The sequence below is a fragment of the Pectinophora gossypiella genome, chromosome 8 (genome assembly GCF_024362695.1).
Source record: "Pectinophora gossypiella chromosome 8, ilPecGoss1.1, whole genome shotgun sequence".
NCBI lineage: Eukaryota > Metazoa > Arthropoda > Insecta > Lepidoptera > Gelechiidae > Pectinophora > Pectinophora gossypiella.
Window position 1 is genome coordinate 56,933 of NC_065411.1, and position 15,690 is coordinate 72,622.

The following is a 15,690-nucleotide window of genomic DNA, read 5'->3' on the forward strand; positions in this document are numbered from 1 at the left end:
ATAGGGAAGGCCCGTGCCCGAGCAGTGGGGACGTTAATGGGCTGGTGATGATGAAGTAATGAATATAGTGATTGAAAGTTAGCTTCATAACAAAAAAAAATGTTTGCCGCCATTCACAGATTACACGTGTAGGGTCTCATGGGCACACATAATGGATACAGATCGATTCAGTTAGCAAAATTTACCGAGTGCTAAGTAGTAGTCAAACATTTGAAAAGCAATTTATTTGTCGGAAATGCATAAGGTACAAAACACTGTAAAAATATCATAAAACAACTAAGAAACTAATTAATTGATAACTTATTAATTGATCACTTTATAAGAAAAATAATTCGCTAAATACAATTTACAAACACAACGAACGACCTCCGTGGTCCAGTGGTTGAGCGATGGGCTCACGATCCTGAGGTCCTGAGTTTGATTCCCGGTGGGGATATATCACAAAACTTACTTCGTGGTCCCTAGATTGGTTATGACATTACAGGCTGATCTTCTGATTGTCCGAAAGTAAGATGATCCGTGCTTCGGAAGGCACGTTAAGCCGTTGGTCCCGGTTACTTACTGATGTAAGTAAGTAGGTAGTCGTTACATGAGCCATGTCAGGTGCCTTTAGCGGCTCAATAGTAACCCTGACACCAGGGTTGATGAGGTTGGTACTCCACCTCACAACCCACACGATAGAAGAAGAAGACGATTTACAAACACACATAAAAAAATCTTATTTATTTGTATGGAAATACTACGGCATGAAGTCATCAATAAAAGCGGTCAAAAGTGTTCTTAATTCAAAATTAAAATTCGAAAATAAAGGAATTTTGATTATCCTAGATTTCATTTCTAGACTAGATTCTCATTTTATAATTTATCTTTGACCCAATCAATTACCTATACACATTAAAACACGAACCGTTTCGTCTATTCCAACCTGATATTTCAACGCAAACGTGTCTTATTAATTCTGATCAGCGACTTCCTTTTATTAATCTGTGACTTCCTTATAATTAGACTCGAAATGGCGAGGGCTGTTAATTCAAATCGTTGTCATAGCAACCGCCGAACGAGCCAATGAAACGATGATGGCTCATTTCTCTAACCAGCAAATCATTATTTAATTATCAAACTCAACACAATTTCGATACCAACGGCATAGTTCCATGGTACCTCGGACGTCAGGCTACCCTGGAATCAGTTCACTCAGTCTTGTTCGGAATCCCGAGCGTAGAAGACGCGTCCTGTCCCGCTAAAAACAAGTCGCCCAGCGCATTTCGAATTCCGAACCCAATTTATTTTTAGACTTCAACCAAAGTTTTTAAAATAAGAAGAGGAGAATTAGACTACAGCAATCTGACATTTCATAATTTTTTCTTTTTTTGAAAAGTTTGTACTTGTTTAGTTTCCAGAAGTTTTCCGGCCAGTTCAGTTTGGATATTTTAACATTGACTGTTCCGAACTCAAATTAAATAGTTGGAAAAGGTGTTTGTGAAGTGTTGCTGACAAAATTAAGGATCTTGGCATTTTGTTCTACTGACTCAAGTGATTTCCCCAGCACCTTAATGGCTTCTTGACATTGGACTGTAATGTAAGTACTAATTTTTTGAATACTTTTTAAAATAATTGTTAGCTATAATTTAAATTATAAAACATTCTTTCCCAAAATTATATCAACTAAATCGATTGTATTAAATCTGTACTTGTAAGGATTTCGGCAGGTAAAATTAGATTTTTTTCTTAAGACTAAATTTTCTTTTTTTCTAAACTCCTTACTTTATCTATAGACACACACACGATATTACGTCTAAATACCTATATTGTCATAATTTATCTTCAAAAAATATGTTTTTTTTTTTCACAATGCCTAATTTAGCTAGCTTAGTAGTAAATTGTAACAAATTGACAACTTATTTTGGACCAAAAATAAGCGAAATTTTCATTTTGCAAAAAATACATTTAGAAATAGAAAAAGGGAAGGTATTTGATTAGGCCAAAGATAAATTATAAAATACTACTCTAGAAATAGATGATTAAAAATCAATTTCATTTTAAATAATACAATTTGTCACATAAGCAGAAACATACGTAACTTCGTCACGTCCAACTAGGCGTTTAAGTCTTATTTTCGAATTTTATTTATGAATGAATTAAACAACAATGAGTAGGTACGAAGTTTGATTGCTTTTATTGATGACGTCACAAAAGAGATTTCCAAACGAACTCCAAAGAAAACTTTCGTTAATAGAACATAAAAAGCGTTTCGTTAATAAAGAAGGCTATTAATAAAACGTAAAAAAGACAAGAGAATAATATTTATTATTAAAGGACGCCATTGTAACAATTACAATAACATCAAAAATCCCGTTTTAATATGCCCGTTCTTTTTTTAAATTACTTCCTCTGTATAAAATGACCTTTTCAACATTTCACAAATACCCCGAATTATTTTTTACGTAAATAATTTCCAATAACTACCTCTTTATAAGGGTATAATGTATCGGAATAGAACTTAATAATTTGTTACATAAATCCCTTGTTCCCGAAGGTTGGTAAGGGATCGTGTTTTACCCAACTGTCTCGTAAGGAGGGGTAACACATAACATAACCTTATATTAAACACGACATCGTCCCTTACTTTTTTTAAAAAAATGGTATGATTTAGCTCATTATTCTGAGATAATATCATGTAGAATTTTCCATCTCAAAAGTATAAAATATAAAAAAAAAATACATAAATTTTGCGACGGAAAAATCCACTTTAAATATTAACTCAGAATCGCTTTATAATCAGTAGTTTTCTGTTACACAGTTTTATTTAATATTATTTTTAGCATAAGTAATAAATTAATTTTATGAAAAAAAAAAATTCTTGATTTTAAAAATTCAGTTTTAAATTAAAAGTAAGTAATATAAGTAGTATTTAGATTTTCATTTTGACGTTACAAATTGGATTTTTTAAATCCGAATCAATGACAAAAAGTATCTACTTTCCCTAAATAATTCTCAATAAACTACTTAACTGAGGAGCTCGGTGGCGCAGCGGTAAACGCGCTCGGTCTGCGATTGTTGAAGTTAAGCAACTTTCGCAAAGGCCGGTCATAGGATGGGTGACCAAAAAAAAAAGTTTTCATATCGAGCTCCTCCGTGCTTCGGAAGGCACGTTAAGCCGCATTAACAGTCGTTAATAACCATCAATCCGCACTGGGCCCGCGTGATGGTTTAAGGCCCGATCTCCCTCCCTATCCATCCATACGTTAATGGGCTGATGATGATGATGAAACTACTTAACATAATCATCACGTCTGTATCACCGAAGGGGTAGGCAGTGGTGTATAGTGTATAATATACTCACTCCCACTACGTTGAAATCGCATGTAGTAGGCGAGCCTGTTGCAAATTAACCGGGCATAAATCCTGGAAACCACGTGATATTTATACACCAATTATCTATGATTCAAACACAAGTCAAACTCATAACGTTGATTTAAGTGGTATAGCCCAAGCTGGGATTTGATCGGGGCCACAAGTGAGTACTACACAAAACACACACACACACACACACACACTACCACTTCGATAGATGAATTTCCTTCACGTGTCTAACGCCTCAGACCCTAGATGTTAACAACACGGATAAAAAAGGTTGGATGGAACTCTTATTTACTTCGAAACTAATTGATAGACCTTTACCGATGTACAAGAAAATAAAAAGAACTTTACTTTTTTGTTTCAGAAAAGGCTATTTCCAACAAATCTAGTCAGTTACTTTTTACTAAACGTCAAAACACGAAATTCCAATGGAATTTGTATGAAAAAGCAACCTGTGACGTCATAGAAAAACGTGACAAAAAGTCGCAATTATTATTACATTTTCTTTATTAAAATTCATACATAAGTTTAGTCTTCTTCTTCTATCGTGTGGGTTGTGAGGTGGATTACCAACCTCGTCAACCCTGGAATAAGTTTAGTACAAAAATGAAAATGTTTTCTTGTCACGCCTGTCTTTATTTAGTAATCAGTTTGACGTGATGAGGATAAAAACAGAAGCTCAAATTGACTGAAAATACTTTTTCTAAGTTTTCTTTGCGATCTTTAGGGAATTTATATAACACTATGGTTTTTAGGTTAAACGATGAGCAAAGGGTTATAGTGTAAAATATAACCAAAACAATATGTATGTTTACTCAAGTAGTACGGGAACTGTCAACATTTAAGGACACTCAACAATAGCGACACCTGTTGGGAGAAATAAGCAGTTTTTATTATCATTATTGGGCACAATGAGTCTTCATTGCGTTGACATACCTTCATCATCATCGATTTAAGAGCCACGCTCTTGTCGGTGTAGCATTCTCCATTCCAGTCTATCACAGGCCAATTCCTTGACTTCCCTATAAGACACGACGTTAACCTTTTCTTTAATCTGTTCCATGTAAGCTCTTCTTGGTCTTTCCCTGCCTCTCTTTCCTTCTAGCTTTCCTTCTATTATGTTTTTAATAAATTCGTCTGTCTTATTAGGTATCCAATCACCTTGCCTCTTCTGTCCTCAATAATTTTCGATATTTGTCTTTTATCTCTTACTTTTACTAGCACTTCCTCATTTGTAACACTTTCTGTCCAACTTAATTCTTTCCATCCTCTTCTAACACCACATTTCAAAGACCTCGAGTCTCTCTCTCTACGTACGAATAATTTTCAAATTACTAGTCGCCAAAAGGTGGGTACTGACTGGTGTTATAAGGCGTATTGTACCATTCGCAGCGAGCGAGCGTCATGTGCTTAAAATCTGTGTTGATGCTCGCTACGAGCGCCTTATTTCCCTGTACTGACAGCCCGAACTCTTGCTGTGTAACACATTACATTATGCCGAGTAACACCAGTCATTACTCACCTTTAAAAATATACTAATATAATTTTTGTTAACACAACAACACCCCGGACACTTCATACAAAACACCTCGTTTTACAGACACTACACATTGACGCTATCGTACACGTACATGTGTGCGTGTGACGTCTGACGCCATACGATTGAAGACTAAAGTAAGACCGAGGGGTTGGGAGGGGGTGAGGTAAACTTAGCTCAACCACTGGTGGGGAGCGGGGAATTGCCGTTCTAAACGTAGTATTATTCCCTATTCTATGACAAAACCTAGCAACAGACACGGTAATATAAATCCAGGTAAAACTTCGCAGTTCTGGTTTGTACCTATAATGACAGAATAGAGTCCGTTTTGGAGGGTTTGTTAACAAAAATCACATTCGGATGAGTTTTTTTTGTAGTGTATGAATAGTTGAATAGTTCGTTGTGTGTAAACAGCGAGACACAGATTAAAAAAAAAATGCCGAAACTGTAAAAGGGAGACACGTAATTCTATGGAAAACCCCGAATACTTACTGTATACAAAAATTTCATTTGTACCGTATGCCGTTTAATGCGTAAGTGCGAATGAGACATACTGATCGTGAGTTCACCCTTACTTCTAGCACTTTTGGGGCTTTTAAGACTAACATAAGAAGGGGCAAGGTACATCTATCTCGGCGCCTGATGCGGGGCGGAGAATTACTGTTCTATATCCTAAGCGCTGGGCGGAAGGCAAGAGGGAAACCACTATTTTTATAGCCCTATTTTTCCCTAAAAAAGTAGTTTAGAGAATGTTTCACCGACAAGAACGTGGCTCTTAGATTAGTGATGATCATAAGCTCACGTCTATATCTCAAAATGGGGTAGTCAGAGGTACATCAGCAGCAGACGACGGCAGGTGGGGTGTAAAACAAGACGTACAGTCATGAGCAATATCATGAACCCTGCCGCACTATCATATTTGACATTTAATGAGGCTTATGGTTTAATTTGTCAATAAAGTTAATGTGACATGGTTGCAAGTGATACATATTAGTACTCGTGACCGTACGTACGTACGTGGAGTATGACGTGTATTAAAAACATCATAGAAGGGAAGCTACTAGGAAAAAAAGGAAGGGGAGGACAGAGAGAAGAGAAGGTGAACGTCGTGTCTTGTAAGGAAGTGAAAGACTTGACCTTTGACAGACAAAAATGGGGAATGCTACACCGACAAGAGAGGTACATTTATTTTTCTTTCACTGACTGAGAGGGTTAAAACATAATTCGGAAATATTACTACGCTTACAGCCATGCGTACCAGACAGGTATATATGGAAGCGACGGCGCCTGCGCCTATTGGCACTACCGACGGCCCGCACCAACCTTCTGTCAAAAGACCCATTCGTCCGGACCTTGTGCGCAGTAAATGAGATAGCCAAGAGAGTGGATCTGTTTTCGTGTTCCAAGAGTGAATTCGCAAAAATAGCAATGATTGTAATATTATGTTATATTTAATTAAGGAAATCGTGCAATGTACTAGTAAAAAATAATTAATGATTAATTTTAAATATGTATAAATAAGTTCCCAACTCTGTCGCATTAGGTTAGCCTGTAAAGATAGTTGTTGTGAGTGAAATAATAGTATTTTATGCAACAGTTGTATAAGAAGGGTCAAAAAATGCGAGTGGCGTGAGTTGCGATGTGAGCCTTGGCGAACATCGCAATAAGAGACGCCACGAGCATTTTTTGACCTAGTTATACAACGTTGCATACAATACTTTTTCTACGACGACGTAATTTTAAATGAAACAAAAATTATACAAAGAAAAATTTTATTTATAAAAATTATTTTCCAACGCGCGGGAAAATGGCGGCAAATGTATACTTTTTTTTTATAGTATATCTATGGCACCAAACAAAGTAAAGGTGCCAGTTTCCAGGTCAAAAAAAAAAACAACAACAATGCTTTTTTGGCGACATTATAGTACAGTTACACTTTGTAAACAATGCTTTTATAGGCCATAGAGCGTACACTTTTTCAAAGAGTTTAATTATGTATGTACTTATATTAGACTTTTTGGTTATTTAAATGCCAGATTAAAGTAGAGGAGTAGAAAAATACATTTATTTCATGGGATTATAAACATATAGGTGTAGGATATTTTTACATAATTACATGTGAAAATTTGAACCACATTATCCACGTATTAATTACATCCATCACAAGATGAACTAAGTACCCACACCTCACCGAGCTTTCAGTTAGTCCAGTGAGACCGATCACCCTCTATAATGGGATAATAACTCATTGGTGCAAGTCCGGTACCGGGTTCGAACCGGCGCTCTCCGTTTGAGAAGCCAGCCGGTTAACTCCAGGACCATAGTAACTTACCATTCTATCATCATCATCAGCCCATTAACACCTCCACTGATGGGGCACGGGCCTTCCCTATGGATGGATAGGGAGATCGGGCCTTAAACCATCACGCGGGTCCAGTGCGGTTTGATGGTTATTAATGACTGCTAATTCAGCCGGGACCAACGGCTTATCGTGCCTTCCGAAGCACGGAGGAGCTCGAGATGAAAACTTTTTTTATTGTGCTCATCCATCCTATCACCGGCCTTTGCGAAAGTTGCATAACTTCAACAATCGCAGACCGGGCGCGTTTACCGCTGCGCCACCGAGCTCCTCGACCATTTTATACGTAGTAATATTGTTTATAGATAAGGATACCCTGGTATTGTTGGGTCAAGGGCCACCTCTCCTCGACAGCCTGACGCAAGTACACTTCACTGTAAAAAATATCTTTATTCAACCAGCTGTGGTGAATAGATTCTTTTAAGTACGCACTTCGGTGGTCAACTAAGCGAAAAAATTTTAAAGGCTTTTTTTTATTCAGCGTACAGGTAGGTAAATAAGATTCAAACGCGCTTGCTAGAGGGGTGCGCAGAATTGGAAGTAACTGGAAGAAAACTTACAGGCTAACAACTTTCGTGCACTGAAGTCTTAGGATGATGAGCTGTGTGGGTTGCTCTGGCGAGGAATCTTGAAAGCAGACTAAAATTTGGTATCAGATTGCATCAAAGATAAATAATTAAATAGAAATATAGTCAGTCTAAGATGATCAAAAATCAATATCATTTTACTTATCGACTCATTTTCGAATTTTATTTATGAATTTAGTAACAATGAGTACGACGTTTGACCGCTTCTACTGAATCAGAAACAGAATCATAAATCATTTGTTCGCTTAGGAATTTAAATTTAATCGCCGATGACGTCACAGGGCAGTATTTCCATACAAACTCCAAAAAAAGCTTTCGTTTTGACGTTTCGTAAATAATATCTCATTCGACTAGATTGTCAAGTAGCCTATTCTAACAACGCGTTCGATCTCGAGGTGATAAATTAGAAATAGAACTTTATGTTTTTTTTTTATCAAGAGGTTTTTTTTCTGGTCAAGAGTTCTCTAAACCGGTGTGCATGCATGATGTTATTGATGAGGGGGGAAGAAGCCAAGGTTTGTGTCAGGATCGTAGTAAGTGGAGTTCCGTGGTCCCTGCCTACCCCAACTAGAAATCGGTGTGAACATATTATGTATGTACGTATTTTTTTATCGTCTTTGAAAGCAATGGTGCTAATTCCTGTAGACACCATATTAATTTTAAGTTATACCTGTCAATTTCTTATCCGCTGTAAAAAGTAAGCCACGGGTAATCGAGATGCATAAAATTGATGGAACCCACGTCAATTTTAGGTTGATATCTAAAAAAAATCACATCGGTCAAATAACCCGACAGAATTAAGCGGGTTGCACACCAGCGAGATACCTATTTGATTCGCCTGGGTTATTCATTCATTTTAAAATTAACAACCGTCAATCATCCGTCACTTTCCTTTTCAACGGATAAGAAACTGTCATAACTTAAAATTCAATTAAGTGGTATGTACTGAAATCAGCACCATTGTCGCTCTAAACAGTCTTAATTACTAATTTGGCTATCGAAGTAATTACCCACTAAACCACGAAGATATTATATTACCAAATGGGCGCACGATGTCTGAAACTTGACTTAATGTTATATCTTGTCGATTAGTAACACTATCTTGTCCACATTAGTCGTACAAGTTTACTTGAGTCGTGTATATGTTGCTTTAGTCAATATTTGCCTGACTATCAAAAAGCATTTAGGGACTTAACGTAAAATAAACATTCTTGTATTTAATCGTGTGTTGCTAGCTGTTAAGATATTTATAATATTACTTCAACATCATTATATACTTCATCATATATGTAAATATAAAACAAACCCTTTATACTCTAGTCGTAAAATAGTCGTCATGATGACACTTTGTCACTTTCTCTCTTGAGCAGTTTTCATAAGTGATTTTATTTCTTTTCTGCGCCGTGTATGTCTTCTCCGCGTAAGCGCGATATAATTCTATGTATTGACTATATTATAATTATATATTGGCATAGACATTGAATCACATCGCGCTTAGATACACGGCGCAGAAAAGAGATAAAATCTTCTCCGGGTAAACGCGATATAATTCAATGTCTATGCCAATATACCGATTCCTGCCAGATCCTGAACGGCGCGTGAACAAACCAGTCTCCCGATAACGTTTATAGACTCTATGAACAGATGACAGGCTTAGATGCAGTCTTGCAGCCACAATACGCTGACTAAGGCCAGAATCCAGCAATGCCACAACTTGGGCGGCTTCTGTGGGCGAAGTATCCATACGTTTTAGAAAAAAAACCTTTTTTCAGACGTCCCAAAGTCACAGTATTGAAATAAAAAACAAAAAGTTTAAGGATAGGCGCCAATTTTTAGTTTTTAAACGCTAAATGTACTCCAACCCTAAACACACATTTGTCTCAAAACAGTGATTCATTTCGTTTATAAGATAAACAAATAATTTTGAATTTAGAATTTTCGCTTATTACTGTAATGGCCAAACTGCCAGCTATACATTTATGTATTTTTTTTCATCGTATGAATTCTTTTTTGTGTTAAATTCGGACAGAAACAATGAAAACGGAAGTGTTTCGATTTTTTTGATGAGAAGTGTATAATATACTTAGTCAATATATAGAATTATATCGCGCTTACGCGGACAAGACATACACGGCGCAGAAAAGAGATAAAATCACTTATGAAAACTGCTCAAGAGAGAAAGTAACAGTGTCATTATGAGAACTATTTTACGACTAGAGTATAAAGGGTTTGGTTCTATTAGCTATTGATTTTTATTTTACAAATCATTATTTATTGATACATGCCATTAATGGGGATAGGTATTATTTAAACACACACGTTAATGGCTCGGCTATTATCGACGGCGATACGGCTCACCACCTATCACGTTGGTCTAACTTCCCACGAAAACGGGAGTTAGTGGGAAAAAACATTTGTATGAAAAATCGAAAAAGATGTTTTCAATCTAGCATGTATGCATACCTTAGTGAACACAAAGTTTATATATGGCTGTATTTTGAAAAATGGGAGTTAGCGGGAAAAAAAATTGTATGAAAAAATCTAAACTGCATAAGTTAGATGCTTGAAATTTGATATGCACTCCCACACACACAAAGATCTCTCTTTTATAACACGCCACGTGGACGAAGTCGCGGGCAAAAGCTAGTTTACTATATTTAAACTATATTATTATTTAAACAAGTTTATGGTTAATACATTCACATGCAGATCGGAAGATTTGGATTTTATCGTCATTTACAGGGAGTTTATGTTTGGGAAATAAATAGCAAATCATGGGTTCCGGCCCTTTTCCTCCACTTTCGGTATAAATAATATCAGGAGAGCTCTTATCCTTTCTCCCATAGAAACGCCCTATACGATTTAGGAAAATGAAGTGCCTACTTACGGCTTATACTTAAGTCACGAAAGCGGATAAACGAAATAAATGGACGCTGCTTTAATACTTGTAGTTCTATAAATAATCAGACACCAATAAAAACGAAGTAAATATAATGGCTGACATATTTTAGAAGAAAACGAAGACAGTTGACGATCGGGAGCGAAATGGATTGATCATGGTTGAACTACAGATATTTAATTTATTACTTGTATTGAACAATTACTGCTAATTTATATATAATCGACACAAATGTAAGTGTATAATGAATGTTGGATGTCAATTTAAATAATTGATATCACGTGGTTTTCAGGATTTGTAGGTTTTAAATCAGTTGGACTTAAACATAGCTGGCGAGGAGGAGGTGTATATTCATACTACACCCCTGACTACCCCTTTGGAGACACAGACGTGATGCTATATTATTTTATAGAACGGTAACTGTCCTCACCAATTCGTCGCCCTGGGCTAGATTTACCTCACTTTGAGCCGGCTTTCCACTGACGCGGAGAAGAGCGGAGATGTGCGGATTTGACCAATCACAGCGTTCGAGAGAGCGAAAAACGAAGACGCTCTGTCACTCTCTCCCTCACGGTGATTGGTCGATTCCTGCACATCTCCGCTCATCTCCGCATAGCTCCGCGTCAATGGAAACGCAGCCTAATGGTATCCGGGCTGAACTGTAGCATGCTGGTTACGTTAAACTGTTGGCGCTGGGGCTAGGGCGCTGTAAATGAGTTGTTGTAGTAAGTGGTGTAAATAGGATAAATGTCCGAGAGAAATTATCTGCTTTTTTTATATACAACTTAAATACGAGATTTACACAGTGTTGCAAAACGAAGACTAAAGAAAAAGTAGGTTTAAAATAATTATCCGCGCTGCAAAAGACGTCGACGGGTTTCAATGAAACTAACATTGATTACCTAGATTAGGATAAAATACTGCCTATTTCTCTCATCACGGACGGACTATAATATAAACTTAGTTACGACTGCGGGTTTTTGGAGGTGTTTTTACGGCTAATAGCCGTGACCAGCGGCTTAATGTGTCTTCGAAACACGGAATCATCTTAGTTTTTCTCATAGTCAGATGATGCAAGTCTGCAAAGTCCTTACCAAACAAATGACAATCTCATAAAGTTATTTCACCAACGTTCCCATCGAGAATCAAATCCGGACCCAGATCGTGAGCCTAACGCTGTAACCACTAGGCAGTTATAATCCGCATGTAAGTAATTTGTTTATATTATTATCGCATCGCCTAGTACCATTTTCCGTCGATTTAAACTTTCAAGTTCGCTGTCTAATTACGGATTTTCCAACTTTAGGGAAATTCGTCTAAACAGGAAACGTTTCCATTTGTAATTATTTGTTTAGAGACAAATTTATTTTGCCCTGTTTTAACAGAAGGTTTAACGGGATATTAAAATTTGCTTTTCAATAGACAAATAATTATTCGAGTGAATTGTTTCGTCTTGAACTCTGGAACTTTAGGAATACTTCTTATAAGATATTAATTTTACGCCTGCAACTTTGTCCGCGTCGATCGTAAAGCAGAGCCTAAGTTTTACTTAGGTATTACCTACTAGCTTCGTCTCTTTCTTGCGCTAATAGTTAGAGAAGGATAACACTAATTTTCGAAGTGTCAAATGAAGATAAGTTTAAGTTTGTGTTTTCTAGAATCGGTACCATTTCGTGAAGCTTTTTATTTTAGTGATGATTTTTTTACATTCGTTGTTAATACCAAATACCGTTTCAAAAATTATAAAAATAATTTCGGTCTTGTCACGTTTAGCTGCTGGTATTACCGGGTATGTCATATAATGATTGTACAAAAGTCCCCAAAAACAACACAATAAAATGAAATAATGAAAAGAAAGAAAATATTTATTAAATTAATTATAATTATTTTAAATTTTATATTATTTATGTTATAAACAATTTCTCAAAACAAAAAATTATAAACAGAAATAAAAAAAACAATTTTACTGACATCCATTTTACAACCACCATTAAGTACGGGAGTACGGGCGTAAATTAATGTATGTGTCGTGGCCAGATCATAGAATTGATCATTTCATGAAATGATCGACCATTTCATTAAATTGCCGTATTTCATGAAATAGAACAACACTCGTTGGCCACATCATGATGTAGTGTGGCCAGATCAATGAACACAAAACGTTTAACGATATGACTAACGAGATGCATGATTACTTCATGATATGGCCAAACGTTGGCAATCATATCGTAAAATTAGTAACATTATCCACCGGTAGTGGCGCTGGCGTCGATTATATTTAAAACTTGATTGATATTATAATCGATGAATCAATGTTAATGTTCAATTTTCCATATCGAATAGGTACATAATTTTGAACCTAAGAAATTAATCGACTATTCGCATTTTTATTACACCACATACCATGGACACCGCCTGCATTAACGATATGGCCAAACGTTGATCATTAAACGTTGACGTTTCAGCGATATGGTCAACTTAAGTTGGCCATTTCATGAAATATGAACATTTCATGAAATGGTCGACCACATCATCAAATGATCAATTTTACGATCTGGCCACGACATATGTATTTCCAGGTAGAAGGCCTATTTAAGCTGGTCTATGTCGGGAGCCCTAAAAGCCACTCTGCACAAGCGGATTAACCATCGTAACGCACGGAACTATGGCTCTAGAATGTACGTCACCTAGTTACCATAATAAGCAAGCTGTGCAGTAAAGTTGGGTAGATGACTGGTTCAATAATAAATGTGTTTTCGGAAATATTGGTCTGGTTTCACATTCGGGTTGGCAGGGCAGACAGGCGGTCGCTTCTGTAAAAAAATGGAATCGTGAAATCTTTAGATTTACAATAATAACAAAAGAAACACATTGTACAAACAATTGGTACAAAAGACGGCCTTATTTCTATGGTAGCAATTTCTTGGCAAAATATTGGCAAATAAAATTAATGAGACCAAGAGATAGTATGCGATATCGAGGCAGACCGCCAGCCCGGTGGTCGGATGACAATGTGAGGTACGCCGGAAAGCAATGGATGAGAAAAGAGAGGAGGCATATACCCAGCATTGGGTGGATACAGGCTGAGTAGATAGATAAAAAATTCTTCACGATAAATTACTTATAAAATGTTGACATGAGAATAGAAATCACTCTGAGATGATTAAGAATCAATAATGTCATTTTTCATTAGGAATTGAAGGAAAATTCTCTTCCTGACACCGATACAAGTTGATTCTCAACCCGTAGGGCATTTCTATAAACCATAAAAAAGAACAAGAAACTGACTGCCGTTGCCATACTCATATGTACTTTTATGTAGAAAATAATCGATCGTCCTTAAATCGACTGATACATCACTATGCCCATAAACGTCACAACACTACTTACGTACTTGGATAGGTCTAATTCTCGACGCATTAGATTAGACAGTCAATCACTTCTGTAAAAACTGGACCTGTCAAATCTTCAGATTAGGTAAGCGGACTCTGTGAAAAGTGAGATAATGCTAGGATGATGCTGATTTGCGCATATACAGGGTGTTAGTGGCATCGTAACGAAAACTTTGACGAATGATTATGACCATGATTCTGAGTTAATATCAAATGGAATTTTCAACCCCAAAAGTATAGAATTGAAAATGTTTTTAAAAAACTAAAAAATAGTCATGAATTTTACGACGGACAATTCCACTTGATATTAACTCAGAATCATGGTCTGAATCATCCCCCTCAGTATTCGTTACGGTGTCACTAACACCCTGTTGGTATATAAAAGTAATTGCGCAATGTCAACTAAATGTCATATAGAAATATTGCTTTTTTTAAATAAATTGATTCAATGTCGTCTTTCTAATCCCCTAGATCTTGCGTGCTTGTACACGAGACTGCTGTCATCTTATCAAAGACAATGTCACATACTTTATTGTGTGTTGGCATATCAAGTATTTATTATTAGTACCTATTATCTTCTTAGTACTTAATTAACATATGATAACACAAGCTTCACGGAACTGTTATGTCTCGCGAACACACACATATAATACATATCGATAAATATGTAATATGTCTTCCGGGAAACGTTCTTGCTAGGTGTCATCAAACTTTACAATAACACGTAAATTATTATAAACATTCCGGGTATTAATTAGTCATTATAAGAGTAAATGACACTGTTACTGACACTGTTGATAATACTTAGATAAATATGATAGGAATCCGATATAACACGACACTGCGCTCCAAAACTCAAGTGGCAGATGTCGGAGAAAAATCCGCTAAACTGAAGTGGGAATGGGCGGGACATGTCTGCCGTATGCATCCGGAAAAGTGGGCCAAAATTACAACTGATTGGGCCCCACAGGGTCGTCGACGTCGAGGTAGACCACGACGACGGTGGAGGGACGAGCTGGACGCCTTCCGGCACACCTGGCGGAACGATGCCCGGGACAGGGAGGGTTGGAAAGAGAAGGGGGAGGCCTTTGCCCAGCAGTGGGACATTGATTAGGCTACAGAAAAAAAATATATATATTATAATAAGTAACATTAATAAAATCCAACATTGTTAACACAACCAAACAGAATCTAAAGAAACATGTACCTACTAGACAAACTATCGAAAATTAACAAACAATGCATGCCGCCGTAAACTTTCGTTTCATTACTATTTTCACGTATTCACGTATTCATCTCATTACCGCGAAGCTGTATTACTGCTCGCTGTTTCAGATTGATTTTTGTCTTGCAACTCACTCGCTTATTACTCTAATGCTGTAGTTAAAATAATTATAATTTAAATATATTTATAATGTGTTTGAATATGCAAATAAATAAATATTATTCATAACTTTCTTAAACCATTGTATGTAACTCGTTTGTACACTAGCGTATTGTTCATTTAAGTTTTGTTATTGTTTTCTGTTAATTTCGGTTCAATAGTTAACGCAATC

The 15,690-nt window shown here is 36.5% G+C and overlaps 1 protein-coding gene across 1 annotated transcript in view; it reads left to right on the forward strand.

Moving 5' to 3' along the window:
- The first annotated feature begins 1,213 nt into the window (after positions 1-1,213).
- Positions 1,214-15,690, forward strand: part of LOC126368627 (allatostatin-A receptor) — a 222,280-nt gene continuing 207,803 nt past the window's right edge. Inside the window, exons 1-2 of the mRNA XM_050012697.1 lie at positions 1,214-1,250; positions 1,394-1,579. The gene's annotated coding sequence lies outside the window, so the exon portion shown is untranslated. The remainder of the gene's footprint in view (positions 1,251-1,393; positions 1,580-15,690) is intronic.